At 37.7% G+C, this 15346-nt stretch overlaps 1 long non-coding RNA gene across 1 annotated transcript; it reads right to left on the bottom strand.

Moving 5' to 3' along the window:
• Window positions 1–1984: 1984 nt before the first annotated feature.
• LOC130469336 (uncharacterized) lies at window positions 1985–7525 on the bottom strand. Its single transcript, XR_008929829.1, has 4 exons — window positions 7335–7525; window positions 5353–5497; window positions 4978–5089; window positions 1985–2231 (listed from the first exon to the last, which is right to left on the bottom strand). It is a non-coding gene; the product is annotated as an uncharacterized lncRNA (long non-coding RNA).
• Between the last annotated feature and the right edge of the window lie 7821 nt (window positions 7526–15346).

Genomic DNA, 15346 nt, shown 5'->3' with positions numbered 1-15346 from the left:
GGCGGATCCGGACGTGCTGTGGACTATCTACGGAGGGACGACACTTGGAGTCCTAAAGACTTGTTCTTGTTCGGTTCGGGCGCAGCTAGGGAGGGCACGCAACAAAGTGTATGCATCTAAACTATGCTAAATGATTATGTGTAAATAATATGCTTTCCTGGCTTTATGGTTTTTCCGCATGATTTATGTTTTGTCATATGAATCATAACCTAACACCGGCAATATTTCCATTTCCGATAATATTTTCCGATACGTACCATGTTTCCGTTTCCGGCAACATCTACGACTTGGATAATATTTATATTTCCGATACGATCCATATTTCCGTTTCCGGCAATATCATCGTTTCCGGAGCATTCATTTCTTGCCTGTGACGATCTCAGCTCCCACTGAAACCAAGATCCGTCGATTCCGAATATCCATAGATGGAGTATTTAATGCCATTAAATACTTGATCCGTTTACGTACTATTTGTGTGACCCTACGGGTTCAGTCAAGAGTAAGCTGTGGATTAATATCATTAATTCCACTTGAACTGAAGCGGCCTCTAGCTAGGCATTCAGCTCACTTGATCTCACTGAATTATTAACTTGTTAATTAATACTAAACCGCACTTATTAGACTTAACATAGAATGCATACTTGGACCAAGGGCATTATTTCTTTCAGTTTCCCACTTGTCCTTAGGGACAAGTGTGCATTTCCTAATTCCTTTGTCGCTCGATGCTTGCTCTTGAACATAAGGTAAGAGTTGTCATCCTTATTATGTCCAGAGGTGTTCCTCGGTTTCAGAGTTCAACTGATCAAATAAACAGATAATCATAGCCTATGATTCATCCGAGCACGACCATGCATTTCACAGTTTCTAGCTCTCCGAGTGGCCTTGTACAACTTTTAAGCATCTCATCCCGATTTATGGGAGGACAATCCCAATCTTGCGATCTTGAGATTAGACTTCGTTTGATAGGTGATTACCTGAGCGTTGCCTTTATAGCCTCCTTTTACGGTGCGACGGTTGGTCAACGTCAAAGCAACCAGTTCTCAAACAAGTAATCTCAAATCACTCAGGTATTGAGGATTTAGTGTCTAATAATTTTAATGAAATTTACTTATGACAGATTTTCATCTCTTACAGTAAAGTTTCATAGGTCTTGTCCGATACTAGGCTTCCCAAAGTAAGTATCTATGCAAATGATTATGACATTGCCATGTCCACATAGTTCAAGAAACAGAACTACTAGTCATCTTGCATTCTAATCGTCTAACGTTTTCTATGCGTCCAATTTTATAGAAAACTCCGACTAGGGACCATTTTCAACCTTTGACATTCAAGTTCACTTGATAGACATTTCTTAGTCACAGGACTGGTCCTGACAGTCTATCTTGAATATATCGTCAAATTGAAGGGACTCATCATTTAATAAACCACAAATTAAATGGAAAAATGAATTCTTTTCATTTATTGTGAATGATTAACCAATAATGTTTTACAAAGATTTAAACTCTAAAACTTTAAAACATTAAACAGGGATCACTAGTAGAAAAAACCCTTATTGCAGCGGGCTTTTAGACCCCTGTTGCAGCGTACATCGTATGCTGCAACTGGGGGGCCTGCAACAAGTCTGAACTTGTTGCAGCGTACAATGTTCGCTGCTAAAAGGGGTTTTTTGCAGCGTAAATATGTATGTACGCTGCAACAAGTGCCAAAAAATTGGCAAAAATTTGGACTTGTTGCACCGTACATATATGTGTACGCTGCAAAAGACTCAACTTTTTGCAGCGTACATTTATTTGTACGCTGCAACAAGTCTGGAATTTTGCGAAATTTTTTTCCCTTGTTGCAGCGTACAATATATATGTACGCTGCAACAAAGCACTTTTGGCGGGAAAATTCTAATTTTGTTTAGGGATACCTAGAGTGCCTTGCACCAAATATAGAAACCTGTCAAAACAATAATAGAATAACGCAACCTGTATAACAAATATAAAAACAACAACTGGAGTTTTGTATACTATATATCCCAAAACCAAAGTGCACATATTACATTTAAATATATGTTCCAATTTCAACATAAACATACATTTTAATATAAAATTTATTCTATAACAACTAAACCAACTCAATCAAGCGCGCTAAAGCCAATAATAAATACTTGCTGGTAAAAAACTTAGCCCATTGCTCACGAACCACATCAAATTCCTCGCATAAGGCGCAATCCTCGGAGTGTAGACCTTTACAAAAACAGAAATTTAAATTAAACATTAGATTAAATACAAATTAAATATCACATTTTAACATTCAAGAAACTAATGACAATGTCCTAATAGTCTAAAATGAGTCCTTAGGTTCTTTAGTTCAAAGTTGGGAGCGAAAATGTCATTTTAGCCTAAATATGACCTATAACGACCCAATGAGCCTATAGGGGCATAAATAGATTGGAACGAGTCTTAGATCGTTAAAATTATGCATATTAAACATGTAATAAGTTTTAAATGAGTCCTTAGGTTCTTTATTTTAAAGTTGGGAGCGAAAATGCCTTATTTTAGCCTAGATATGACCTATAACGATCAAACAAGCATTAAATGGGTATAAGTAGATTAGAATAAGTCCTAGAAACTCAAAACTAAGCTTATTAATCATATAATAATTTAAAAATGAGTCCTTAGGTTCTTAAGTTCAAAGTTGGGAGCGAAAATGTCATTTTAGCCTAAATATGACCTAAAACGACACAATGAGCCTTAAATGGGCATAAATGGATTGGAATGAGTCCTAGAAAGTTAAAACTAGAATATAAAACATTTAGTAGGTTTAAAATGAGTCCTTAGGTTCTTTAGTTCATAGTTGGGAGCGAAAATGTCATTTTAGCCTAAATATGACCTACAACGACCTAATGAGCCTTAAAGGTGCATAAATAGATTGGAACGAGTCTTATAAAGTTAAAATTATGCATATTAAACATGTATTAAGTTTAAAATGAGTGCTTAGGTTCTTTATTTTAAAGTTAGGAGCGAAAATGCCTCATTTTAGCCTATATATGACCTATAACTATCAAACAAGCATTAAATGTGCATAAATAGATTAGAATAAGTCTTAGAAACTTAAAAATAAGCATATTAATCATATAATAAGTTTAAAATGAGTCATTAGGTTCTTAAGTTCAAAGTTGGGAGCGAAAATGGCACTTTAGCCTAAATATGACCTATAACGACACAATGAGCCTTAATATGCATAAATGGATTGGAATGAGTTCTAGAAAGTCAAAACTAAGCATATAAAACATTTAGTAAGTTTAAAATGAGTCCTTAGGTTCTTTAGTTCAAAGTTGGGAGCAAAAATGTCATTTTAGCCTAAATATGACCTATAACGACCCAATGAGCCTTAAATGTGCATACATAGATTGGAATGAGTTTTAGATAGTTAAAACTATGCGTATTAAACATGTAATAAGTATAAAATAGTTCTTAGGTTATTTAGTTCAAAGTTGGGTGCGAAAAGGTTATTTTAGCCTAAATATGACCTATAACGACCCAATGAGCATTAAATGTGTATAAGTAGATTGGAATGAGTCTTGAAAACTTAAAGTTAAGCATATTAATCATGTAAAAGGTTTAAAAAATGAATCCTTAGGTTCTGTTGCTCAAATTTGGGAGGGAAAATGTCATTTTAGCCTAAATAAAACCTACAACGACCCAATGAGCCTTAAATGTGCATAAATAGATTGAAATGAGTCTTAGAAAGTTAAAACTATGCATATTAAACATGTAATAAGTATAAAATGAGTCATTAGGTTCTTTAGTTCAAAGTTGGGAGCGAAAATGTCATTTTAGCCTAAAATGCTTCATGCTTAGGAAAAGAAGTGAGAAATCACAACAGACGGGAAAAACTAACCCCCATTATATTACCCAAGCTAAATTACCTGACTCAATCCGGAATTACATGACTCTATTTTTAACCAAATCGAAAAAGTCCAAACCTGAAAATGATCATGACTATTAACCAAAATATAAGCTAACTAAAACTGACCCAAACAGAACAGAATGAATCTGCATCCGAATGTCGCACACTCACATGAACCGAACCAATCTTAACTACAAAAATCACACCCTCAATGTAACCCCAAACGAAAAGCACCCCTGCAGTTAAGAGTAGTTAAAAATTTGACCTCATCCTTACAAACAGGAACTTCTTAAGTGCAGGCTCCTATTTGTACTGTATTTGTCCGCGCAATATTAGCAACAGGGCAGCATTCATGACATAGGTTAAGTAGTTTCTTAAATCTGCAAACTAATCAATATTAGTGTATAAGACTGTTAAAATATCTTACTATCTTGCGTACTTCATGGTTTTATTGAGGGGCTAGATTGTTCTTTTACGAGTATAGTTAACAGAAGAACATTGAGGTACATACACTAGAAGAGAACAAATTTATGCATGTCATATTGCCATGATAGAATAACTAAAAGAAGTCCACCACTCTGATATGATCAATTACAGAATCTAGAATGATTGAGTTCTGCAATACTGTTAGATTTTTAGGATGAAACTTTTAGCTGCAAGATTGTCTATGCCTAATTTGAATTCTTTAATTCGATTTATGATCTGTCCCAGGCTGGTAATTTGCGTTATCAGCACAAATTCGCCATTTCTAACTTCTAACAAAAAGAAGTGTCTAGTTCTCAGAAACTTGAATAAGTAGTCAGACACAAGATCTAGAATGCATTACAAGGTTACTATATCCAGATACATGAATCGTCAAATCCTTTCATGATCTATCAATTTTTAATAAACCTTTTCCTATTTTTGGTTTCTAACAATCAGTAGAAAGCAGCTCACATCCACTATGAAAGTTGTATAGTAATTCCATCAAGATGATGAAGAATAGCATGATATTTCTCTTTAGTTTGTAATGACAATGAACACAAACAGAGAGAGCAGTGTGAAATTTTCAAGGATGGTCAGAAAGTAGATAGATCATACCTTCACTTTCTTTGAGTTAGGAATGATCTTTTATAATTTTGTTTTCTCCTTCTTCTGGCTTTTCTAAGGATTTCTGCAGTGTCTAGCTCCAATTCGTCCATAAAATTATTATCTGCATTTCGTGTGACATAAAACAGTGAACTTAGTGGTTATGAATCAGTTTCTGTTTGTAAGGAACGCAAACAACCAACTATGAAAGATAATGAACATACTGCACCATCAAATAATTGTTATTCTAATCTTATCAATTGATCAATATGTGCCATGAAATTCCAGATGACATAATTCCACAGCCGACAAATGAGATTGCAATATCTAAATCAACTCCGGAATCGTCTGAAGACAGTTCAAGAATATTTACTAAGGTTGGCACACCTGAAAAACTTAGTATCCAGGATGAAGGAACTGGGACAAATTTTGAATTTCCTTCCCCATTTCCAACTGCAATTCTGAGGTCAGGCCTGATGGGAATATGGCCACTATCTTCTCAGACAAAAAAAAGTACACAAACATGTGGAACCTGATACACGAACATGTCCTGTCAAATGAAGCAACAATAACTAGAAAGCAAGAAGTCAAAGACGAGGAACAAGGTGATGACAATGACACAAACACATTCCAAACAATTAATGCTTCAGATTCAACCCAGAGTACTGAACTGAAGAAATCCAAGGTAGACGAAGATAATCAAAGTCGAGTCTTTGATCAGTCGGCTGCTATAATTCTGGTGAAGGAAGCAATCGATGCAATCCTACAATGTCACAAGCAGACATCTGACCAACGATCCAGTCAAGACCATGGTAGAAGTGTTGATAGTGCTAAAATACTTTGTAACACAACTGCTCTAGCTTCCATACAAGAAAACTCTGAAGGGGAGAGAGTGGAAAAGAAAAGAAATTCAGAACCAAAACAAATATGGCTGATACTAATCCAGTAATCCCTACTGATTCATCAAAACTAGATACTCTAACTTGTAACATTTCTACCATGATCACAAAGGCAAAATAACCCAAGAATAACCCCACGGCATACTGAACCTACTGAGTATTCGCAGCCATTTCAACAGCATACTGAGCCTACCATCTACATCTTGCTAGAGAATCCAATCCTCGGCCAGATTCCTCCTTTTGCTCCTCGGTCTACCAATCAATAAATGGAATTCCTAATATATTCCCCTCTTTTCTAATAAACAGACCCCAACACCAAGAAACAACCACCAACAGCACCAAATTTTGATTAATTGACTATTCAAAATGGTTTCAGCTATTGCAAAACCATCCAACTCCCCAAAAAAGAAAATCCCGAAAACCCCAAAAGATCATTTCCCGATATGAGATGAACTTGAACAAGATTAAATCAACACTTTCAAACTACTAATTCAAAACAACAATAATAGCAAATTAAACTTAAAAGTATCATAATTTCAGAAGAAAGAAAGAATTACCAATCTGTGAACTGAAGAGCAAGAACAGGAAAGAAACCAATCTGCATAATCGCATACCTCTGTAGAATAACATCTCAAGTCTCACAAATTTGAAAATTTGAAAACCCAGAAATTGTTGTTATAATTACTGTTATTATAAATCTTGTTCATGAAACAAAATTTCAAAACCCCAGAAAAATATTTCAACTTGAAATTGAAGATCCCATTGATAAATCTTAACTCTCAAAATAAATGCTCAAAATTCACTGAAAAATTTCCCAATAATTGAGCATAAAAAATTGAATCCCATAAATTTCTTACTGTAACTACTGTTTGAATTAGGTAGAGCTGCATCATTTCAGAGAAAAATGCATGACATGAGAAAGCATAACAGTACTCTCCCCTTTCATCCATATCAAGATTATTTTTAGACAATATCAATGAAATTCATGCACGTATTATCAAACCTGGATGAAAACATTTGATGATGCATACATAAAACATTTTTTTAGGAGAAAAAGGAATCATGAAAGACAAGTTTCCTCAAAGACCACAACTTCTCTCAAAGTAGCCCTTGAAAAATCACATTTCAATAGTACGTACAATGCAATTAACAACAGTCAACCCACCTCCCCTGCTCCACCCCACCACGACCGCCACCACCACCACCACCATTCTCTAATTCCAACACCGCCCCATCTTTATCTATGAATAAACCCTAAAAACGAATTGAACAAACGAATTGAACAAACCCTAAAAACGAATTGAACAAACGAATTGAACAAACCCTAAAAACGAATTGAACAAACGATTGAACCCTAAAAACGAATTGAACAAACGAATAGAACAAACCCTAAAACGAATTGAACAAACAAATTGAACCAAACCTAAAACGAAGCACAGAACTCAAAAAATGAATTGAACAAAACGGCACCTGCAGAGGAGGCGAGAAAAGAGACCCACCGGCGATTGGCGAGGAGGCCAGAACCACCGACGACTCGACGAGGAAGCTAGATTGATGACGCAGGAATGGTTTTTTTTTTGAGGGGGGCGACGCAGGGAAAGCTAAGGGGAAGAAGAAGGGAGTTGAGCGCGAGAGCTGAAATTTTGAGATGCTTAATTTGTTCTGAATTACTCCGAAGTATTCAACCAATATTGCAGCGAATTTTTTTTTATCCGGGTTATTGCAGGGGGCTTTTAAATGTACGCTACAATAAAAACGGGCTATTGCAGGGGGCTTTTAAAATTTACGCTGCAACAAACACTTTTGCAGGGAACAATTAAATTGTACGCTGCAACAACCATTTAAATGGTTTGACCCGCGTTGACCGACTAGTTGTTGAAGCGTATTAATACATGTACGCTGCAACAAGGGGGCTGCAACAAGGGTTTTTCTACTAGTGGATATCAAAGCCATTCTCCAATGTGCTTGATTCCCATAGCAGCAGTGTGCGAGTTGTGCTTCGCCTGCTGCAGAGGTTTAGTCAATGGATCTGATATGTTGTCGTCAGTTCCAACCTTGTTTATCTCGACTTCTTTTCTTTCAACGAACTCTCGTAGAAGGTGAAATCTACGAAGTACATGCTTGACACTCTGGTGGTGTCTAGGCTCCTTTGCCTGTGCAATAGCTCCGTTATTATCACAATACAGGGCTATTGGTCCTTTAATGGAGGGGACTACACCAAGTTCACCTATGAACTTCCTTAGCCATATAGCTTCCTTTGCTGCTTCATGTGCAGCAATGTACTCCGCTTCAGTTGTAGAATCCGCAATGGTGCTTTGCTTAGCACTTTTCCAGCTTACTGCACCTCTGTTGAGGCAGAAGACAAACCCAGACTGTGATCTGAAATCGTCTTTGTCGGTTTGGAAACTTGCGTCCGTATAGCCTTTAACAATTAATTCATCATCTCCACCATAGACCAGGAAGTCATCTTTGTGCCTTTTCAGGTACTTCAGAATATTCTTGGCAGCAGTCCAATGCGCCTCTCCTGGGTCTGACTGGTATCTGCTCGTAGCACTGAGTGCGTACGCAACATCCGGGCGTGTACATATCATAGCATACATTATTGAACTAATCAATGATGCATATGGAATCCCATTCATTCGTCTACGCTCATCAAGTGTTTTTGGGCACTGAGTCTTGCTTAGAGTTATTCCATGAGACATGGGTAGGTAGCCTCGCTTGGAGTCTGCCATCTTGAACCTATCAAGCACCTTATTGATATAAGTGCTTTGACTAAGTCCAATCATCCTTTTAGATCTATCTCTGTAAATCTTGATGCCCAATATGTACTGTGCTTCTCCTAGATCTTTCATCGAAAAACATTTCCCAAGCCAAATCTTGACAGAGTTCAACATAGGAATGTCATTTCCGATAAGTAATATGTCGTCGACATATAATACTAGGAAAGCAATTTTGCTCCCACTGACCTTCTTGTATACACAAGATTCGTCTGCGTTCTTGATGAAACCAAAGTCACTGACTGCTTCATCAAAACGTATATTCCAGCTCCTGGATGCCTGCTTCAATCCGTAGATTGACTTCTTTAGCTTGCATACCTTTTTAGCATTCTTTGGATCCTCAAAACCTTCAGGTTGTGTCATAAACACAGTTTCTATTAAAATACCGTTTAAGAAAGCAGTTTTGACATCCATCTGCCATATTTCGTAATCGTAATATGCAGCGATTGCTAACATTATCCGAGTAGACTTTAGCATTGCAACTGGTGAAAAGGTTTCATCGTAATCCACACCGTGGACTTGCCTGTAACCTTTTGCAACCAATCTAGCTTTGAAAACTTCAAGTTTCCCATCCTTGTCCTTTTTCAGTTTGAAAACACATTTGCTTCCAATGGCTTGGTAGCCATCTGGCAAATCGACCAAATCCCATACTTGGTTTTCAGACATGGAGTCTAATTCAGATTGCATGGCTTCTTGCCATTGCTTGGAGCTAGGGCTCGTCATAGCTTGTTTGTAAGTCGCAGGTTCATCACTTTCAAGTAATAGAACGTCATAGCTCTCGTTCGTCAAAATACCTAAGTACCTTTCCGGTTGAGATCTATATCTTTGCGATCTACGCGGGGTAACATTTCTAGATTGACAATGATTCTCACCAGATTCTTCTAAAGATCTCTGAGTTTCATCCTGAATGTCATCTTGAGCATTCTCTAGAGTTTGTTGTTCGACTCGAATTTCTTCGAGGTCTACTTTTCTCCCACTTGTCATTTTGGAAATGTGATCTTTCTCCAAAAAGACACCATCTCGAGCAACAAACACCTTGTTCTCAGATGTATTGTAGAAGTAATACCCCTTTGTTTCCTTTGGATAGCCCACAAGGATACATTTGTCAGATTTTGGATGAAGTTTGTCTGAAATTAATCGTTTGACGTATACTTCACATGCCCAAATCTTAAGAAAAGACACATTTAGAGGCTTTCCAAACCATAACTCATATGGAGTCTTTTCGACAGCTTTAGACGGAGCTCTATTTATAGTGAGTGCAGCTGTATTTAGTGCATGTCCCCAAAATTCTAATGGAAGTTTGGCCTGACCCATCATTGACCTGACCATGTCTAGCAAGGTTCTGTTCCTCCGTTCCGACATACCGTTCTATTGTGGTGTTCCAGGAGGAGTCAATTCTGATAGAATTCCACATTCTTTCAGATGGTCATCAAATTCATAGCTCAGATATTCACCGCCTCTATCAGACCGCAGTGCCTTAATCTTCTTGCCTAATTGATTCTCTACTTCACTCTGAAATTCCTTGAATTTGTCAAAGGATTTAGACTTATGCTTCATTAGGTAGACATAACCATATCTACTGAAGTCATTGGTGAAAGTGATAAAGTAGCTGAAACCACCTCTAGCATTTGTACTCATTGGTCCACATACATCTGTATGGGCACATACATCTGTATGGATTAAACCCAATAGTTCATTTGCTCTTTCTCCAACTTTAGAGAAAGGTTGCTTTGTCATTTTTCCAAGTAAACATGATTCGCATTTACCATAATTCTCTAAGTCAAATGGTTCTAGAATTCCTTCCTTTTGAAGTCTTTCTAAGCGTTTCAAGTTTATATGGCCTAATCGGCAATGCCACAGATAGGTGAGATCTGAATCATCCTTTTTGGCCTTTTTGGTATTTATGTTATATACTTGTTTGTCGTGATCTAATAAATAAAGTCCATTGACTAATCTAGCAGATCCATAAAACATCTCTTTAAAATAAAACGAACAACTATTGTCTTTTATTAAAAAGGAAAATCCCTTAGCATCTAAGCAAGAAACTGAAATGATGTTTTTTTTTTTTAGTAAGACCTGGAACATGGAAACACTCTTCCAGTTCCAAAACTAGCCCGGAGGGCAACGACAAATAATAAGTTCCTACAGCTAATGCAGCAATCCGTGCTCCATTTCCCACTCGTAGGTCGACTTCACCCTTGCTTAACTTTCTACTTCTTCTTAGTCCATGTGGATTGGAACATAAGTGTGAGCCACAACCTGTATCTAATACCCAAGAAGTTGAATTAGCAAGTATACAGTCTATAACGAAAATACCTGAAGATGGAACGACTGTTCCGTTCTTCTGATCTTCCTTTAGCTTCAAGCAATCTCTCTTCCAATGCCCCTTCTTCTTGCAGTAGAAGCATTCGGATTCAGAAGTGGGTTGACTGACCTTCCTCTTTACAGAATTGGCGCCAGTTTGCTTAGTTGGGCTGGCCTTGTTGCCACCTTTCTTAGCATTCCTCTTCTTTCCAGATTTCTTGAACTTGCCCCCACGCACCATAAGCACATCCTGCTTATCACTTTTGAGCGTCTTTTCAGCGGTCTTCAGCATACCGTGAAGCTCAGTGAGCATTTTATCCAGACTATTCATACTGTAGTTCAGTTTGAACTGATCATACCCGCTATGAAGAGAATGGAGGATGGTGTCTATAGCCATTTCCTGAGAAAATTGCTGATCCAGCCGACTCATATTCTCAATGACTCCAATCATTTTGAGAACATGTGGACTTACGGGCTCGCCTTTCTTAAGCTTGGTCTCAAGAATTTGCCTATGAGTCTCGAATCTTTCGACTCGAGCCAGATCTTGGAACATGTTCTTCAACTCACTGATGATTGTGAAAGCATCTGAGTTGATGAACGTTTTCTGCAGATCTGCACTCATGGTGGCGAGCATTAGACATTTCACATCCTTGTTGGCATCAATCCAACGATTGAGGGCTGCCTGAGTGACCCCGTCGCCTGCGGCTTCGGGCATCGCCTCTTCTAGGACATACTCCTTTTCTTCCTGCATAAGAACTATTTGCAAGTTCCTTTGCCAGTCAAGGAAGTTTTTCCCGTTCAACTTCTCCTTTTCGAGAATTGATCGAATGTTGAATGAATTGTTGTTTGCCATATTTAAAACTACAATTGAAAAGAATAAACAAATAAATAACCATTCACAGTTTCTCTTAATAAACTTAAATTCTAGCATACATGCATAATTCAATGTTCATTAAGCATTTTATTCAAGTTATGTGTTCCGGCAGGTGTGAATAAAATGATTCCGAGATCCTAAAATCATTGAAGAACTAAGCACAGTTTGTCGACTTAATCCTAAAACATCTTAGGTAAGCAAAAGCCTTTTGCTAATAGTCTAGAAACTATTCTTGGTTGATAGGTACGTCTAAGAACTTATTAGGTAAACCTATCGATTTTGCCACGACATAAAAGGACTCCTTACTTATATCGTTGAGTTTCACCAAAACTAACATGTACTCACAATTATTTGTGTACCTTACCCCTTTAGGACCAATAAGTAACACCTCGCTGAGCGAAAACTATTACTAGATTGATGTAAAGGATATCCAAGCAAGTGTATATTTTGGCATGGCACCTTTTAACTCAATTTTTAAGTTTGGAACTTAAGGCTCTTACTATGTTGGTTAGATTTTAAGTGAACTAAAATCCTTAATCATGCAACATAATCAAGCTTTTGATCTCATGCATTTTAAGACATATTTAAAAGCAATAAATAACTTAAAACATGCATAAAATAAATGTGATCTAGTATGGCCCGACTTCATCTTGAAGCTTTAACTTCAAAGTTCGTCTTGAAAATCTCCGTGGGAGGCACCATTTTCTTCAAATAGGATAAGCTATAATTAAAAACTAATTACAACTATTTGATGGTACGCAGACCATATTTGAATTGAAAAACAACTTTGGTACTTTAGACCAATTACATTCAAATTAATGGTACGCAAACCATATTTTCTATCCCATTTGGGCCATACTAGTCACTTCATAATCTGCAAAACAGTACATATACAATATATACCATTCACCCATTCATTATCATGAATGGCCCACATAGCTGGTTAGTAAAACACATTATGCATCACATAAACATTTGCAGCAATTAATCAAGGGCACCAATAATCTACAAATTATTCAGTCCTTATTAATTCTAATCAAGTTGTTTTAACCTTAAGGATTTGTAGACCTAATCAACAGTTTATGACTAAAAAGGGCTCCCACTTAAACCAATAAATTCATATGCTTTACTAATTTTGAACATAAAAATGTATTTCTAGTCTAACCGGAAACATACAAATTTAATTAAAATTTAAAGCTCATATAAATTTATAACTGAATCCAAAAAGTTTAATTTTATTTCAGTCGTATTTAAATTAATTCATGATTTTAATTTTAGTAAAATAATTAGAATAAATAAAATTTATTATAATTACAATATTCAAAATTAAAATCCAAGAAAATAATTTAAATTATTAAATTTAAAATTAATTAAAATTACGTAAACTCAAAATTTCAAATTAAAATTTCAAAACGATCTAATCGCAACGCAACAATCCCACGCAACGCACGCCCATGGGCCACACGCACACAGCCATCGCTGCTGCTCACCATCGCAAGGCATCACGCGAGCTGGTGCTCGCTGCGCGCGCCAGCGCTCGACGCAACAAGCATGCTGCCGCAGCCCATCGCTGGGCGCAGCGCTCGTCGCACGTCGCAACAAGCAAGCTGCTCGCCATCGCGGGGCGCAGCGCCCGTCGCACGTCGCAACAAGCACGCTGCACGCCATCGCTGGGCGCAGCGCTCGTCGGACGTCGCAACAAGCACGCTGCACGCCATCGCTGGGCGCAGCGCTCGTCGCACGTCGCAACAAGCACGCTGCACGCCATCGCTGGGCGCAGCGCTCATCGCACGCACACTAGCGCTCGCTGCGCGCGAGGCTCCGCATGCTTGCGCGAGGCAGTGCGCGCTGTGGCGCAGCTCGCTTGCTGCCCACACGCGACTGCTCGTGCCTTGCTCTCGCCCTCGCCCATTCGCCCATCGCACACAGCCCACGACACAAGGCAGGGCTGCTGCCTTGCGCTCGTGCACCATGGCCTTGCTCATTGCATTCGTACCTCATGGGCGACGAGCTCCCTTGCTCGTCGTCACATGCCCGCACTATACAACACCCCTTAAGGGTAACACGTAGCGTCCATTGCTTTGTGCGTGCAAGTTATATGAGCGAATCGCATAAAAATTTAAAATTTATATTCAAAATTAATGACAAATTAATAAATAATATTAATTTCATAATTTTAGGGCGAAAAATCGAAAATTTATTATTTAATTGATTTCCGATTAACATGGATTCAAGTCTAGGTCATAAAAATTTAAAATTTAACATAAATTTACAATTTTTATGGTGGTTTTTAATCATAGGTATCTAATTAAATTATAACTAATTATGAAAATCAAATTAATTCTAAATTATTCCAATTTTCAGCAAATTAATCATAATTACAAATTAGATTGCATAATTAACAAGGCTAGGCATTCAAACTTGTTAAACATATACAGTAGTTCAATAAAAAATTCAAGATTTATCAACAAGAATCGCAAATATTTAATTTAACATCTTAAATTTACGAAATTTTGCATTTGAAAAACTAAAACCTCCGAAAAGTCATAGTTAGGCTTCGAATTTGAGAATTCTGGGTTGGGCCGAAAAATAATTTTTTGTCAAAATTTTAGAATGCCTTTTACATGCGGAATTGACACAAAAATCACTCGATTTGGATGAGTAACGAAGAAACTGCCGAAAAACTGCGTACGTATAATTAAATAAACGCAATTTGCAATTAATTAACAATTACGAAAATTAATCACCCCTTTTAATTCTTGCAAATTTGTAATATTTAACCATGTTCATGCAATTTAGATTATGAAAATAATAAGAGGCTCGTGATACCACTGTTAGGTTATGATACCTATGACAATTCATAAATCATGCGGAAAAACCATAAATCCATGAAAGCATATTATTTACACATAATCATTTAGCATAGTTTAGATGCATACACTTTGTTGCGTGCCCTCCCTAGCTGCGCCTGAACCGAACAAGAACAAGTCTTTAGGACTCCAAGTGTCGTCCCTCCGTAGATAGTCCACAGCACGTCCGAATCCGCCTTAAGCTTGACCAACTAGGATCGCCCTTAAGGTACTTAGAATTTTCGGCACATATAGGCAATTATGTGACTGAATTTTTGCTCTCAAAAATCACTTTGAATACTTGAATTCTCTATTCAAAATAATGACCCTAGGCCTTTATTTAAAGAGGTATGGAAAGGGAATTGTAATCCTATTAGGATATGAATTAATTAAACTAGAATCCTAATAGAATTCTTATTTAATTAATTCATCCTTTTAGGTTTAGGAATTTAATCATATGTCGAAACCTGATAGCTTTAGGATTCGTATAGCACACAAACACACACACGCACGCACAACAGCCCACGAGGGGCGCCATGCGCGCGCGCGCAGCCCGCGAGCTCGCAGCCCATTGCCACGAGGCCCGCACGCTGCCGCAGCCTTGGCGCGCGCTGGGCCTGCCTTGCGGTGGGCCTGGCGCAGCCTTGGCTGGTGCGTTGTGGCGCGCTGGCTTGCTGG

This window comes from Spinacia oleracea, chromosome 3 (assembly GCF_020520425.1).
Source record: "Spinacia oleracea cultivar Varoflay chromosome 3, BTI_SOV_V1, whole genome shotgun sequence".
NCBI classification, from domain to species: domain Eukaryota; kingdom Viridiplantae; phylum Streptophyta; class Magnoliopsida; order Caryophyllales; family Amaranthaceae; genus Spinacia; species Spinacia oleracea.
Note: the sequence above shows the minus strand (reverse complement) of the source record. Positions and strands in the feature narration are given on the sequence as shown.